Genomic DNA, 16,846 nt, shown 5'->3' with positions numbered 1-16,846 from the left:
TTATTTTTAAGGTAAAGTCGTATCCTCTAGGGGATGATGGATGGATAAATGATACAATAAGAAAAGCAGCTTAGTGTTCCACAAAGAGGAGCCCTTGGAATTTCCCTCTAATCAGTTCTGTCACCAACACCCAAGGAAGCAAAAGCTTTTTCCCAGGTCCTGTATTTTGTGTCTACGGCCTGGCATCTTTTGCATCTCCCATTTCCTTCCTTCATCAGTCAACAGTGTCACAGTGGCAGCTGCCACCCCTCCACCACGGCCACCCCAACTACCACCACCATCCTGACCACCCCCACAGCCACCACCACCTCCACCCCAACCCCACCTCCATGATGACCACCAACACCATCTATCTGTACTGCGTTTGTTTCCATCTTGTTCTTTTTCCTCAATAACACATCATTTATCAGTCACATTCTCCACCTGCAGCCCTATCTCTGGCCCAGTATATCTCTCTTACCTTGTATTTGTCACCAATATCTGCCCATTAACAACAACATAACAGCTTTTTGTCTTACAGGAAGATTAATTACAAAAATTCATAAGTAGGGAAGAGACATTCATTACAAACACACTCAACACTTTGAAAGCAACTCCCTTTGGGGAAAAACGTCAAGTTTAAATAGTTTTGAGAACAAGAACATCATAGATGTGGCAATCCACAGAGTAAAGCCAACTTCAATAGTGTCGGGAACCTGAAAGGACACACTGAGTGTCTCTGCGTGGCAGGAACTCATTCACAAAGTTACTTTCAAACAGTTTAGATTTTCCTTTCCTAGTTTTACCCCGTAAAGCTCAGGCTACCCCTTCTGGCCTCCAAACCTACAGAAGCTACTATCCCTCTGATAAGTTCATTTCATGCAAGCCAAGTGTCCAGTCAAAGCCATCCCCCAAACTATTATTTTTATCCTTTGTCCTCAATGACCAGAACTTAATAAAAAGTCTCCCTTCCTTAGAGTCTGTCCCGAGTTGAATCCCAACAAAGCAAAGCTAGCCTGGCAGCTGTGCAGGGCACCAATCACACGATTAGCATCTCTACTATTTTTAAAATTGTTTGTATTTTTATGACAAGTTTGATGATTTAAAAATGGGTAATTTATTTACATTATAATTTCCCAGTATATGGCAATAAAGTGTATTGTTCTACAAGTCAGTGTAGTCTGACAGTTTTCCATCAGATGGAAGTAAAATGTCTGTGGAAGGGATGCCTTTGTCTAACTTGCACAAAATGCCATATGGGCTAGCAGCAGCTCTCATAAAAGCTTCTCTCAAACGTTTTAGACTTTCTGCGGTCTTGGCTGTTCTCTAAAGAGTCTACTCTCAGTTTAATAAACTCTGTTTGTACTGCATTAAAATACCCCCTGCCCGCCCGATCTGGTCTTTTTCTGTCAATAACTTGAGTTATCAAGCACATCCTCTACTCAAGCAAGCCCCTAAATACTACTTGTCCTATTCTGTCAATTGATATTACTAAATACATGTTAACAAGAACACGATAACCTTTTGTTGCAGTAAAAGGTTAATTACCACTAGGAAAGAGATGTCCACTATAGACACACTCCACAAATATAAAATCATTAACAAAACAAGTTGCTTAAACTTGAGTTTCAGTCAATGTCTGAATACATTCCTCACATTTTAAAGAAAGCAAAAATTAAATTAAGCTCTCATGTGAGAATTCATTTTAATTTGCTTGTTTCATTAATAATAATTACAAAAAATTACCACCAGCTATTTATGTTGAGTACCAGGAAGTGTTACACACTTTGTGAGGCAATTATGGACCCAAGTCAAATGGAAGAATAAGAATAGAGATCCACATAAGCTCACCTGGACCCCCAGAAAACAAGTTTTACTGCCATTGGTGACAATTTGCCCTAGTTGACAATCCAGGTGTGGAAACCTTAAAAACAAAAAGATATAGGAAAATTTAGAAGAAAGTAGAAAGATTCAGGAAAGCATACACAGCAATTTCATTATAATTCTACTTCTCACTGAAAAATAAAGTTAAGTTCAGGGGTTCTCCAATCAAGGCAGTAATTTTACCACAAATAAACTCTTCATAATTGAAGTTTTTTCATAAACTCACCATTTTTCCATTGGCTGTGTCTAGAATTTTAGAGATACTTATTTTCAGATTAATCCTCAATGGATTACATGACTTCAATTTTCTTTCCATCTTAATCCCTCAAGTAGGTAATGATGTGAAAACTGATTCTTAAATACACCATATAAATGAAGTATCTTAAGGATTTACGACTTGGCTTTTATCAGGGTAGGAATACCTCTGATACACAAATAATTATGTCTATTTAATAGATCTTAATTTGCTTAAATTGCACCAAATTTATACTCTGTTATGCTTATTTTCTTCTAATTCAGAAGAAATAAAAATCCAGAGGAACTATGAATCCTACAATATTAACAATGTTAATATTAATTAAATTCTTAATAAAATTGTATTTCAAAATAAATCAGCAAAAATTACTTTCCTCTCTAAATTGTCAAGCAAGATTAGCAGTTAGGTGACAGAAAAGATGCAAATTTTCCTCCTAAATGCTACTGTAATAGATACCACAGAATGCCTTCTATTATTAGATTGAGCTATATAAAATTGCTGATACCCAACCATTTTTTACCTACAAAAATGACAATCTCATCATTTTTCCAAACAAGAAAATAGACAGGATTGGAAAACCCAATGATTATGAAACAATTAAATCTCCAAAACTGCCATTGCTCAGCACATGTCATTTATCTGAGCAGCATCAGTGTTTGGGCATTAACTGTCTCCATTCCAACCCAACATATCTTCATGGTACCTAAAAGATAACTGAACCGCCTCCAGCATTTGGAAGGGCTTGAGAGGATCTTTTCAATTCTTTCTTCCCACCCAGTCCCTATTTACTGCCAACTCCCTCTCAGCTTCCTCCCTACAACATTAAGAGTCTTTTCCAAGACCATAAATGTGACAGAGAGAAAAGCTAAGGTCTGAAAGGCGAAAAAGTGAGAGCAAGAATGCAGATTCAGGGAAGGCTGAAGGGAAAGCATGTCAAATGAGTGAGGAAAAAATGCACGGGGGCTAGTCAAATGAAGGAACAAGATGCAAGGGAAAGAAAGCAGAAGGGCTGCCAGTACTTACATGGTGGGGGAGCATCACACCACACTGAGAAATTAAACAGGTCCAAGTCCAGATGGAATGAAGGGAACGTTTACTTCTGTTTAATGATATATTTAGTTACTCATCTATCTTAGGACCTACCCCAATCACCACTCCCACTCCACCCCACCACCGCTATGAACACCACCACCAGCACAACAAACACCACCACAACAACCCCACCACTATCGATGCAGCGTGGGGCATGCGCAGCACTACTGGAACTAAAAACCAACAGAAGAGAGACCATGTGAGTATTCTAGGTATAAAAATTTACATGTTCACAAGCCATGATCTCTTCTGAGATGGAATAGGAAGAGCTTAAACAATTTTCCCTCCTGCCAGGAAACCTATTAAATGAGCAGCCTACCTTAAATTTTCTGTTTTGTTTTGTGCATGAACAAGCAGTCAGTTGCAAAATAAACTTTTTGATCTCTTTTTAGTACCATTCATCTATTTCTCAAAAATTAATTATCAAAGAGAAGACACAGGGTTAAAATCAGCATTCTGACTATGCACAGTGGTGACTTTGCAAAGTCCAAGTTGATATGCTGGGTGAAACCTATTGTTTTGTTCATATCCAATCAGAATTTTAAAACAACATAGGACCATGAGAGGAAACACAAGGAGAGAAAATCCAGCATTCAGAGGCACTCTCCATTGTTCCAGCAGCGAAGATACTTAAAAGAGAGATAGTATGATCTAATGTGGACCACTATAATGTTGAAGGTAAAGGCATTAATGATGGCAATAGCTGAATGATAGCACTAATAGAAATAGCACAAGGAAACCATTATTATTATAATAAGTACGGCTACAGATAAAGAGCTGCTGCAAATATAACAGCCCTGAATTAACAGACCAGTTGGAATTGCACCGCCCATTGAGAGAGTTAGAAAGCATCTTTATGTTAACAAACCAATTGCAGTAAGAGTGTAAAGTTAAGGAGTGCTGGTTAAGGCATTTGAAGACTATATACACATGTTTGGAAGCAGTTACCAACTAAATGAGGCCATCCTGTGAAGAGCCAGAGGCTGCCTGAGAACCAGCTGGTCAGCCTTATACAGAGGAGCCCTAGGCCACCGGTAATTATCACTGCGATGCGAGCACTGCGATGCGAGCAGGGCCTACAGAACCTCAACCAGGCAACAGAACATGGAAACCAACAGAAGAGGCAGGAGGAGTGGGTATTACCTAATGCCCCGGAGTCCTCTAGAGAAGAGCTGACGAAGTGAACTGTCCACACACTAGCATGCACACCTGGAACAGGTGGCTGCACAGTAATCACTGAGGGAACTTGTTAAACATAAGAGATTTCTGGGCACTACCCTGAAACTTATTCTTGAATTTCAAGAATTTATATTTTCAAAAGCCTCCCCTGGGTCCTTGTGGAGCACAGCCCCATTGAAGAACCAGTGCTAGGGCAATACATGGAAACTACCGGAGAAGGAGTCTCTCAGTTCGCCAGGAGCTTGAGCTGCATCAAGGCATGTTACACACAGTAGTTTACTTAATCTTCATAGCACCACTGAGTAGATTTCAATACCTCAGTTTTACAGAAGAGAAAACTGAAGGGGAGGTCTGAAAGGTCAAGTAACTTACCCAAGATGCTAAAGCAAAAAAGAACAAATCTAACCTCGTGACTTCCTTCTTAAAGCTCTTTGGGAGGTGCCCATCGCCTAATATGGAATATATTCTAAACTCCTTTGCAGGCACCCTCCAAAAACATGGCCCCCAACTCTAACTCAGCCAGCTCCTTCAGACACCCATTCACATCCACACTCCAGTCAAAGTAAACTTCTAAACAATTTCCTGGGGCAGTACTATTTCAAGCCTCCCTGACTTTGCCTTTGCTCTTGTCTCCTCCTGGAATGCCTCATGTTCCAAGATGGAGCTCAACCCTTACCTCTTTATGAAGCCTCTCCTGCCCACCACTGACCCTTACCCGGGTAGAACTGACTACTTCCTTTGATGGGTCCTGCGGTATTTAGAATAAAATAACACTTTACTTCTCTCCAGTGTTACATGTCTGATCATAGAAATAGACTACTTAACTTTTGAGAATAGGTAAGTGTTTAAAGACTAAATACAGTGCTAGAGTCAAAGCCAGAATCTGAAGATGGATCCAACTCAAAACCACTATGCCATCTCTGGAAGACTTGAATCCAATTTTATAAAAATAGCTACATTGCTTTAATACAGTAGCCACTTAGTGACTTGTGGCTACTGAACACTTGATGTGGCTAATCCAAAGGGAAATGTGCTATACGTGTAAAATTTTGTTGTTGTTAGTGCCACGGAGTCATTAGTGCCATTGACTCAATTCTGATTCCTAGCAACCCTATGTACAGAAGAACAGAACCCTGCCTGGTCTTTTTGCACCATCCTCTCACCTTCCTGGAGTATATCAGACAACGCTCCGCTGCTACTCACAGGGTTTTCATGGCCAATTTTTTTGGAAGTAGGTGGTCAGGTCCTTCTTCCTAGTCTGTCTTCGTCTGGAAGCTCTGCTGAAACCTGTCCACCATGGGTGACCTGCTGGTATTTGAAATACTGGTGGCATAGCTTTCAGCATCACAGCAACACACAGCTGCCACAGCATGCTATGCGACAGATGGTGGTGTGGTACCCTGACCGGGAAACCAACCTGGGTCACTTCGGTGAGAGTGCTGACTCTTAACCACTGGACCACCAGGTCTAGTGTAAAATACACACCTGATTTTGAATATTCATTATGAAAAAAGAATGTAAAATATTTCAACATGTTAAATAATATTTGGATATATTAGGTTAAATAAAATACATTAAAATTAATTCCATCTGTTTCCTTTTGCCTTTTTAACGTGGCTACCAAAAAACTTAAAATTACATTGTGGCCCGCACTGTATTTCTATGGACAGTGTTACTCTACAAAGTACAGACTTTCTCTTCCTTACTGATAAATCTGTTTAGATGATGTTAACTTTTCCTAATGATTAGAGAGGCACAGACATCAAGACTACACTGCAGTGTTATACAGCACTGCCCTGCTGGACATACAGAGTTTGCTCCTACATGAAAAGCTCACGGAACATTGCTTTCAGAGCTCCACCAACTCACTGGAGTTCTTCTCTGCTACCAGCTCTGGGTACTTCACAGGTAAGTACCAACTTTCCTAAGGTTTCTAATCTTCTGTTCTAGACATCTCACTGAATTGTGAGGCAACAGACCTCTAGGGAAAAGCAGGGCCAGGACTGGGATGAGGCAAAGCACTTGCCTCAGGCACGAAATTTAAGAGGAACCAAAAACTCTGCAATCAAGATGAATAAATTTTTAAATAAAAGCTTTACTGATATGTAATTCATATACCATAAAATTTACCATTTTAAAAGAATGCCATTCAGTAGTTTTAATATATTCACAAGCAACCACTGACATTATCAAATTCCAGAACATTTTCACTACCCTCCAAAGAAACCTCATTCCCATTAGCAGATATTCCACCATCCTCTCTACGCCCAGCCCCTGGCAACCACTAATCTATTTTGTCTCTAAGAATTTGCCTCTTCTGGATATTTGATATAAATGGAATCATACAATATGTAGCCTTTTGTGTCTGGCTTCTTTCACTTAAACGTGTTTTCAAAGTTCACCCATGTTGTACCACGAATCAATACTTCATTCCTTTCTATGGGTGAATAATATTCTACTGTATGAATATGCCATGTTTTATTTTTCCATTTGTTGATGGACATTTGAATTGTGTCTAGTTTTTGCCTATGTACACATTGGTGTACAAGTTTTTATGTGGGTATGTTTTCAATTCTCTTGGGTCTATACTTAGGAACGGAATTGCTGGTCATATTGTTAGCTCTATGTTTATAATTTGAGTAAAAAGCAACTGTTTTCCAAAGCAGCTGCACCATTTCCCAGTCCCACCAGCAATGTATCAGGGTTCCAATGTCTCCACATCTTCACCAACACTTGTTAGAGTCTCTAAGTTTTATGTTAGCCGTTCTTAGTGGGTGTGTAGCGATCTCATTGTGCTTTTGATTTCTATCTAATAACTAATGATGTTGACCAAATTTTCATATGCTTATTGGTCATTAGTAAACCTTATTTGGAGATATCCCAACTCAAATCCTTTGCTCAAGTTTTACTTGGGTTATTCATCTTTATATTGTTGAGTTTCAACCATTCTTAATATATTTTGGATACAAGTTCCTTATTAGATACATGATTTGCAAAAATTTGCTCTCCTTCTGTGGGTTGTCTTTTCTCTTTTCTTGACGGTTCCCTAAAGCACAAAAGTTTTTAATTTTTATGAAGCCCAATTTATCCATGTTTTCTCCAGTCACTTGTGCTTTTGGTATCATATCTAAGAAACCATTGCTTAATCCCAGATCATGAAGATTTACTTCTTTGTTTTCTTCTAAGAGTCTTTTTGTTTTAGCTCTTACATTTAAGCCAACGATCCATTTTCAGTTAACTTTTTTGCATGTGGATATCCTGTTATTCCAGCACCATCTGTTAAAAAGACTTCTTTCCCCATTGAATTGTCTTGTCACCCTTGTTAAAAATCAATGATCATAAACATAAGGGTTTATTTCTGGACTCTCAATTTTATATCACTGATAAGGCTATACTCACACAAGTACCACACTGTCTTTGTCACTATAGCTTTGTAGCAAGTTTTGAAATCAGGAAGTGAGAGTCCTTTAACTTTGTTCTGCTTCTTTAGGATTGCTTTGGCTCTTCTGGGTCCCTTACATGTCCATATGAATTTTTAGGATCAGTTTGTCAACTTCTGCAAAAAAGGCAGCTGGAATTTTGATAGGGATTGCATTGAGTCTGTAGATCAATTTGGGGAGCATTGCTATCTTAACAATATAGTCTTCCAATCCATAAATATGGAATGTCTTTCCACTTATTTAGGTTATCTTTAATTTCTTTCAGGGATGTGTTGTAGTTTTTGGTGTACAAGTTTTGCATGTCTTTTGTTAAATTTATTCCTAAATATTTTAGTATTTTCTTTTTTGATGCTACTGTAAATGGAATTTTATTTCATTTTCAAATTGTTCACTGCAAGTGTAGAAAATTGTTTTTTGTTTACTGATTCTGTATACTGCAACCTTGCTGAACCTGTTTATTAGTTCTTACAGTTTGGGGGTGAAGGGGGTGTAGTCCTTAGGATTTTCTATACAAGATCACGTCATCTGAAAACAGAGATAATTTGAGCTCTTCCTTTCCAATCTGGATGCCTTTTATTTCTTTTTCTTGCCTAACTTCCTTGGCTAGAACCTCCAGTACAACGTTGAATAAATGTGACAAGATCAGACATCCTTGCCTTGTTCCTTATCTTGGGGGGAAAGCATTCAGTCTTTCACCATTTAGTATGACTTCAGTTGTGGGAGTTTTGTGGATGTTCTTCATCAGGTTAAGGAAGCTTCCTTCTATTTCTAGTTTTGTGAGTGTTTTTATCATGAAGCTCTGTTGGAACTCATCATGTGCTTTTTCTGTGTCTATTGAGATGGCGGTGATTTTTGTACTCTATTCTATTAATATGATGTATTACATTAATTTTCATATATTAAGCCAGTTTTGCATTCCTCAGATAAATCCCACCTACTCATGGTGTACACACCTTTCTGTATGTTGCTGGTGGTTTGCCACTATTTTGTTGCAGATTTTTGCATCTGTATTCATAAGGAATATTGGTCTGTACTTTCTTCTGTGATGTCTGTCTGGTTTTGGTATCAAAGTAATACTAGCCTCAAAGAGTCAGGTGGGAAATGTTCCCACCTTTTCCCTTTTCTAGAAGAGATTGTGCTAAATTGCTGTTAATTATTCTTTAAACGTTTAGTATAACATACCAGTGAAGCCACCTGACCCTGTGTTTTTTTTTGTGGGAAATTTTTTTGATTACTAATTCAATCTCTTTACTTGTAAAAGGTCACTTCAGATTTTCTATTTCTTCTTGAGTCAGCTGGGTAGTCTGTCTTCCTAGGAATTTTTCCATTTTATCTAGGGTTATTTAATTTGTTGACATAAAATTATTCATAATATTCCCTTATGATCCTTTTTACTTCTCTAAGGTGGGTGGTGATGCTCCCTCCTTCATTCCTGATTTTAGCGATTGAGCCTTCCCTCTTTTTCTATTGTTCAGTCAGCTAAAGGTTTGCCAATTTTATTCATCTTTCCAAAGGACCAATTTTTCGTTTCATTGATTTTCTCTATTGTATTTCTATTCTCTATTTATTTCTGCTCCAGTCTTTATTATTTCCTTTCTTCTGTTGCTTTGGGTTTAGTTTGCTCTTCTTTTTCTACTTTCTTAAGGTGAAAGCTTAGCTTATTAATTGTGATCTTCCTTCTTTTGTTAATATAGGCATTCACAGCTATAAATTTCTCTCTAAGCATTGTTTACCGGCATCCCATAAGTTTTAGTACGTTTTTGTTTTCTTTCACCTCAAAGTATTTTCTAATTTCCCTTGTGATTTCTTCTGTGACCCATTGGTTATTTAAGAATGTGTTGTTTAATTTCCACATTCTGTGAATTTCTGTAATTTCCTTCTGCTATTGATTTCTCATATCACCCCACTGTGGTCAGAAAACATACTTCGCATGATTTCAATGCTTTTAAATTCACTGAAACTTGTTCTATGGTCTCATACATGTTCCATGGCCTAATATATTCTATTCTGAACAATTTTCTACGAGCACTTGAGAACAACGTATATCCTGCTGTGGTTGGGTGAAGTGTTCTTTCGACGTCTGTTAGTTCTAGCTGGTTTACAGTGTTGTTCAGGTCTTCTATTTCCTTGTTGAATTTCTGCCTAGTTTCAATCTGTTATTGAAAGCAGGATATTGAAATCTCTGTTATTGTTGAATTCTTTTTCTCCCTTCAATTCAGTCAGTTTTTGCTTCATGTATTTTGGGGATCTGTTATTAGATGTTTGTAATGGTTACATCTTCCTGATGGATTGACCTTTTTATCAATATTTCATGACCTTCTTTATCTCTTGTATTAACTTTTTATTTAAAATCTATTTTGTCCAATATTAGTATAGCCACTCCCAGCTCCCTTTTGGTCACTGTTTGCATGGTATATCTTATTTTATCCTTTTACTTTCAAACTATTTGTGTTTGACTATAAAAAGTGTCTATTGTAAAAAGCATATAATCAGATCATGTTTAGTTAATTCATTCTGCCAACCTCTGCCTTTTTATTGGAGGCTTTAGTCCATTTACATTTGATATAATTACTGGTAGGATTTACATCTGCAATTTTACTGTGTTTTCTACATGTCTTGTGTCTTCTTGTTCCTCTATTCTTCTATTACTACCTTATTTTGTGTTAAATAGATATTTTCTGTATACTATTTTAAGGCTCTTGTTGTTTATCATCTTTTTTTTTTAGTCATTTTCTTAGTTTCTACTGTCTTTTACATTTACCTAAGTAGTTGCCTTTACTGGTACTCTATTTCTTCCACGGATGTAAGTTATTGTCTAGTGTCCTTTCATTACAACCTGAAAGACTCCCTTTAATATTTCTTATAGGACAGGTCTGCTAGTGACAAATTCTCTGTTTTGTTTTTCTGAGAAGTCTTAATTTTTGTTTCTATTTTGAAGGACAGTTTTGTTGGATATAGAACTCTTGATTGGATGGTCATTCTTTCAGCACTTTGAGGACATCATCCTACTACCTTCTGGCCTCCATGATTTCCCGTAAGAAGTCAGATATTGATCTTGTTGAGGATCCACTGTACATAATTCACTTCTCTTTTGCTGCTTTCTTTGTTTTGACTTTCAACAGCTTGACTGTTGTGTGTCTGGTGTAGATCTCTGCATTTATCCTACTTGAAATGCATCAAATTTCTTGGATGTGCCAAACCAATGTTTTAAATGAAATTTGCCAAGTTTGGGGCCATTGTTTCTCCAAGTATTCTTTCTGTCCCTTTCTTTCTCTCTTCTCCTTCTGGGACTTCCATTATGCATATGTTGGTACTCATGATGAATAGTCTGAGGTTCTGTTCATTTTTCTTTATTCTTTTGGCTTTCTGTTCCTCAAATTACATAATTTCAATTGATCTACTTTCAAGTTCACCGATTCTTTCTTCTGCCAATTCAAATCTGCTGTTGAGCCCCCTTTAGATTTTTTTCATTTCAGTTATTGTACTTTTCAACTCCAGAGTTTCTATTTTTTTATAATTTCTATCTCTTTATTGATATTCTCTATTTGGTGAAACATCATTCTCTTACTTTCCTTTAACTCTTTAAACACAATTTCCTTTCACTCTGAACACATTATAATTGCTGACTTAAAACATTTGTCTAATAAGTCTAATATCTAGACTTTCTCAGGGACACTTTGTTTTTTTGTTTTTCACTGTGAAGGGATCATACTTTCCTGCTTCTTTGTGTGTGTGTCATAATTTTCTTTATCATCTCCAGCCACTTAAATCTCTGTTCAATATGCATTAGTAAGTCAGCTAATGATGGGACAGGGATTTCCTTAAATGCTTTGAACAATATGTCTCACTGCCTTGGCTGAGGGGCTCTGTACGTGTACTAATACAGGCTTCCTGTGCTCTGATAGGCAGTTTACAACTCCGCCTTAGCCTTTTCCTCCTGCTTTTATAGAGCCTGAATGTCAGCCAGAGGTGATAGATTAGGGCCTTCTCAAGTCTTTCCTGGGCATATGCACAGACCTGCACACGCACATAGGCCTTCTAGAGTCTAAGGAATACGTCAAAGCTTTCCAAGCCTTCTATGGATATCTCCTTTCCCACTTATTCCTTTTAATTTTTTTGGTCAACCTCTTAGTAATCCAGAGCAGTGCAGTCACCTCAGGCAGCTGTGACGTTAAACAATTGCTACCGATTATTTTTAACAAATGCCCTATGGCTGTTTACACAGAACAAGGTCTCAGTCAGGTGAAATAAAAACAAGCTCTGAGAATGGAGCTTTTTGGAGAGCTGCCAAACAGATCATACAGTGACAATTTTCTGAGCATGAGGCACTTGAAGAGTTGTGAACCTGTTCTCTCCCTTCCAGTAACTTTTAGTTTACAAGGCTACCATGGTACCAGGAAAGGTTGTTGGGAATGAGTTTAAATGCCACAAAATTCACTGTTCTTACCAAGATTCAGTCTTTTATCTTGAATAAACACTCCTCAGATTGTTGCAAGTCTTTGGTTAATTTCCAGAGTTCTAAAGTAAATTTTTTAAATTTTTGCCCCACTCAGTGAAATTTTGTTCTCCCTGTTGTTTTAGAGAAGAGGATTTACAGAATGTCCATATTTTAACATTTGAGATGTGGTTCCAAGACAAGTGATGTTTTTCCAAAATAAAAATTAACATGAAAAAAATCCATGATGAACAAAATATCAAAATTTTGAATTAAGACGTAATCAGTAAGAGTGTCATGTCATGCCTTATTGGAGACTGACACAAAAGAAAATAAATACCCTGTATTTTTAGAATTTTTGATGTTTTTATTTCTTAAAACCACATCAAAATATTATTTATTTTTATTGGCCAGTTTTTTTGGTTGCCCTTCAATTTTGTGCCTGGGCAAGGGACTGACTAATATCTTTCTAGTCCCAACCCTGGAAAAGGGTGATTTTCGGATCACATCTCCAATTTTTGTTTTTTGGTGAGGAAGATTGGCTCTGCACTAACACCTGTGCAAATCTTCCTCTATTTTATATGTGGGATGCCTCCACTGCATGGTGTGATGAGCGGTGTGGAGGTCCACACCCAGGATCCAAACTGCAAACCCTGGGCTGCCAAAGCAGAGCACACAAACTTAACCACTACGCCACCAGGCCAGCCCCCCACTTCTTTTTTTTTTTTTTTTTAATTCTCCAAACTGAGATATTAGTTCTGACTCACATTCATACTTCATTACAATATCTCGGGCTGTTGTCAAAATGATAATCCTAAAATCTAGTAGAAAAATTTCAGTAGGAAGTCTGGGGGTAGAGGACAAAGTAGTTATATTAACCTAACTTCTTAAAATTGCTAGTAGAGGCAGATTGGCTCACTCAGTATAAAACTCATTACTAGCTGCCAGTTAAATTAATATAAAGTAGATTTAAAAAAAAAATACTTGCTAGAATCTTTAGGAAATTAAATGCAATGTTTGGCATGTTTGCCTTACAAACTTCCTAAGACGCTACACAACTCCAACAGAAAATGCATCAAGCTTAGAAATATCAATTTCAGCCAAAATTATTCTGTTGTATGATTTTAGTTCTCAAATTGGCTTCCCCTGAAAATAAACTGATAGAAATATACGAATGAAGGACAAAAATATGGTTGGCTTCATATGTGGTAACATTTCCAACCTGAGAAGAATATTACTTGTGTGTAGAGAAAGACTGCCCATCTTAAACTATTTTGAGCGAGTAATTTCAAACAGCTTAATACAAAAACAATTCTGGATGATTTGAGATTACTTCTTCTATACTGTCATTTAACACAGATAGTGTTCATATTAAGTTTTTAGGTTAGTACTTTCCAGTAACACCTGGTGAAGTGTGAAAATTTACCTTCCCTATTAAGTGTTCATTATTTGTGTCTGTTTTATTGTCATCCCTTGCAATCCTTGGCCCTATATTCCATGCTTTCTCCACTGTGCTTCTGACAAGCACTTAAAATCACTATATCAATATTAGCCTGTTTCTGGACAAATTTATTGGCTTTATTAAAGTCTTTATAGAAGCTAAAACACTATGTTGACTTTTCATTTCTGCAGGTGAGCCAAAGTTCCCAAAGTCAATATCAACCTGTCATTAATATTGGCTTCGCCCTAATCATATACACTGCTGACTTACCTTTAATGACTGTGTGTACACGCTGTTTTGTTTTTCTAAGGTAACTGAAACTACTGGTTCAGTGGGTCTGTAGGTGCACAAAGGGGGGCAAACCTATAAGGAGAAGTCTTGAGGGATCATACAGCCTATCCTCTCTGAGACAGGAGAAGTACACCTGCCTGAGAGACAACCATCAATCTTATGAAAGAAAAAATCACTCAACAAATCGAGTTAACAATCCTTTCTCATTCTAGCTAGTCTAAACTCTGGTAATAAAACACAGAAATAGGATATAAGAAAAGAAATCAAAATAATCATTATATGATATGATTATCTACCTAGAAAATTCAAGGGAAATAACCAAAAAAGATTAGAATTGATGAGCTTGAAAAGTGCCTAGTTACACAATTATATCTTAAACTCAATAGCTTTCTATATATCAATTATTGGTTCTATTTATGCCATAGTCTGAATGTTTGTACCTCCCCAAAATTCATATGCTGAAAACCCAACACCCAGGTGATGGTCCTAGGAGGTAGGGCCTTTGAGAGGTGATTAGGTCATGAAGGCAGAACCCTCACGAATGGGATTAGAACCTTTATAAAAACAGGCCCCAGAGAGCTTGCTTGCCCCTTCCACCAAGTGAGGACACAGCAAGGAGGCACAATCTGTGAACCAGAAAGCAGGCCCTTACCAAATATCGAATCTGCTGGCACCATGATCCTGGACTTCCCAGCCTCCAGAACTGTGAGAATAAATATCTGTTGTTTATAAGCCACCCAGTCTGTCATATTTTGTTATAGCAGCCCAAAAGGACTAAGACAACATAATATAACCAATATGTATAATATATATAATCAATTGATTATATAACCAATTAGAAGAGGGTCCATTCACAAAAGCTAAAGAAGAGTATAAAATACCCAGTAATAACTTAAATTCTCCCATTGGTCAAACATGGTAAGGCATGTGGAGAAGCCTGCAAAGTGAGAGACCATACAAAGCAATGACAGGCACGGGGAAGAGGTAACAACGCCAATCTCCTACATACGCCACCTGCTCGTGTGCTCATTGGGGCTGCAATGTGCTCCTACCTGCCAGAACAATCCAAAGAACCTTAGTCTATATGGAAGATTTTTTTCTTTGTGCGAGGAATAAAAATGGTTATAAGCTAATGGCTTGAAAAAGTAAACAGCTATCCATCCCTGTCCCACACCCCTGTTCCCCAGTGCACCCCGGAAGGCTAGGCCTTTCCAGCAGCAGACAGTTCCTGGCTGCTGCTCCCCACTGGCTTCTCCACCTTTTCCACTGAGGGACCCATGACAGCCTGCTGCCAGGTCCGCACATGTATTTTCTGGTTACTACATGTGAGGTGACCATCTGAGCCTACAGGAGCCTCGTCAGCCAATGAGCAATTTCACCTCCTCAAACCCTAACTAACCCCAGATGATTTTAGGCCCCAGGGTTCTCTCTGACTCAGTTTCACCTTAGAAGTTTTTCTAGGTTCTTGATATTTTGACATTCCCCAAGAAAGAGTAATATGGTTCCCACTGTCAACATCCTTCATTCATCACAGTTCCATTTGCTGCAAGGGGACTGCAGGGAATCCAAGCTGAAATGGAACTTTCCTGCTGGCCCCTTTCCTACAACAAGGCAATGGGAACCATTAATGAAGACACACAACCTCCCTCCCTACTCCTAGTTTATGTAATGCTCTAGAATGGATTCCAGATGCCCTGAGAAGCCCTCAGTCATCCCTGGTCTGAAGCCACGACACCATCTAAGGCACCAAGAGCAACAGCACCATTTACTGACACAGCTTCAGGACACCAGAAAGGAGGGTCCAAGGGTAGGCCCAAGAAACCACCACAACAGAATTATTGGCTGGAGTCAGGGGGGGGGAGGGGGTGCTGTTTTAGGGAAGCACTGGCCATCAGCACAAGAATCCCCCACAATTGCCTGCCGCTCTAGCCATCCCCTGCTCCTCATAAGTACCAGCCGAGCTCTGCCTAAGGGCTCTGCACTGGCTGTTCCCCAATGAGCAGGATATCCAGATATCCATCTCAACATCTCTCTCGGGGGGGTGCTCCCCGACCAGGCTACTTGACACAGCAATTCGCCACCCCACACTCCTCCCCCTTCTCTGATTCACTTTTCTCCATAGTACTATCCCTACCTGATATAGCAAACGTCATCCACTGAAGCTTATCCACTGCATTGTAAGTTCCTCAGGGGCACCATTTCAGTCTGTTTTGTTCACTGGTCTATAACAGCTAATACCTAGAACAGTGCCTGGCATTCAGAAGTATTTGTGGGAGCCAGCCCTAATGGCCTAGTGGTTAAAGTTCCGCAGGCTCCACTTCAGCGGCCCAGGTTCGGTTCCCAGGCACAGAATCACATCACTCATCTGTGGGTAGCCATGCTGTGGTGGAGGCTCACATAGCAGAACCAGAAGGACTTACAACTAGAATATACAAGTATGTACTGGGGCTTTGGGGAGGGAAAAATAAAAAGAGAGAGGATGATTGGCAACAGATGTTAGCTCAAGACAAATCCTTCCCAAGGGGAAAAAAAAAAAACAGAAAATATCAGAGTGCTAAAAAAAACCAAAATTCTTCAAAAAAAGTATCTGTGAGATGTTGTTAAAGAAAAGCAAAGCTGGACACTAGTTAAAGGCAGTAAAGACAGCTTTTATTCAGTCTATACTGCAATAGGGGGAAGAGACTTCAGTACAGAACTGAGCTCAACTCCAATCCTTGTAGAGGTGACTGGGCATTTTAAAGGAAGAATGAGGAAATAAGGAGGGGGAACAAGCAAAGCCAAGGAAGTGGAAAATTACAGAAAGCAGGTAGGGTGGTTGTTCAATGTCAATGCAATTAGGCCACCTGTGT

General features: G+C 38.6%; 1 protein-coding gene across 3 annotated transcripts in view; it reads right to left on the bottom strand.

The window, feature by feature from the left end:
• MTUS2 (microtubule associated scaffold protein 2) overlaps positions 1-16,846 on the bottom strand; it is a 560,716-nt gene that overhangs the window by 539,820 nt on the left and 4,050 nt on the right. For 2 of the 3 annotated variants that reach the window (XM_014843838.3, XM_014843839.3), the window contains exons 2-3: positions 3,143-3,218; positions 1,831-1,903 (exon numbers count right to left, since the gene is read on the bottom strand). The gene's annotated coding sequence lies outside the window, so the exon portion shown is untranslated. The remainder of the gene's footprint in view (positions 1-1,830; positions 1,904-3,142; positions 3,219-16,846) is intronic. The other variant, XM_070520454.1, reaches the window with a different exon arrangement.

Source organism: Equus asinus, chromosome 11, assembly GCF_041296235.1.
Source record: "Equus asinus isolate D_3611 breed Donkey chromosome 11, EquAss-T2T_v2, whole genome shotgun sequence".
NCBI classification, from domain to species: Eukaryota; Metazoa; Chordata; class Mammalia; order Perissodactyla; family Equidae; genus Equus; species Equus asinus.
This window is presented reverse-complemented; position numbering and strand designations above follow the sequence as displayed.